Source organism: Nematolebias whitei, chromosome 12 (assembly GCF_014905685.2).
Source record: "Nematolebias whitei isolate Nwh7 chromosome 12, NemWhi1, whole genome shotgun sequence".
Taxonomy (NCBI): domain Eukaryota; kingdom Metazoa; phylum Chordata; class Actinopteri; order Cyprinodontiformes; family Rivulidae; genus Nematolebias; species Nematolebias whitei.
This window is the reverse complement of record NC_056509.1, coordinates 48,874,479-48,875,299: the sequence shown is the minus strand read 5'-3', so window position 1 is coordinate 48,875,299 and position 821 is coordinate 48,874,479.

Below are 821 nucleotides of genomic sequence, written 5' to 3'. Positions count from 1 at the left end.
AAGTTATGAAACGAGTCGTTCTATAAATCAAACTGAAGGACACAAAGTTATGAAACGAGTCGTTCTATAAATCAGACTGAAGGACACGAAGTTATGAATCGAGTCGTTCTATAAATCAGACTGAAGGACACGAAGTTATGAAACGAGTCTTTCTATAAATCAAACTGAAGGACACAAAGTTATGAAACGAGTCTCTCTATAAATCAAACTGAAGGACACGAAGTTATGAAACAAGTCATTCTATAAATCAGACCGAAGGACACGAAGTTATGAAACGAGTCTATAAATCAAACTGAAGGACACGAAATTATGAAACGAGTCTCTATAAATCAAACTGAAGGACACGAAGTTATGAAACGAGTCATTCTATAAATCAGACTGAAGGACACGAAGTTATGAAACAAGTCATTCTATAAATCAAACTGAAGGACACAAAGTTATGAAACGAGTCTCTCTATAAATCAAACTGAAGGACACAAAGTTATGAAACGAGTCATCCTATAAATCAGACTGAAGGACACGAAGTTATGAAACGAGTCTATAAATCAAACTGAAGGACACGAAATTATGAAACGAGTCGTTTTATAAATCAAACTGAAGGACACGAAGTTATGAAATGAGTCATTCCATAAATCAGACTGAAGGACACGAAGTTATGAAACGAGTATATAAATCAAACTGAAGGACACGAAGTTATGAAACGAGTCATTCTATAAATCAGACTGAAGGACATGAAGTTATGAAACAAGTCTTTTTATAAATCAGACTGAAGGGCACAAAGTTATGAAACGAGTCGTTCTATAAATCAGACTGAAGGACAC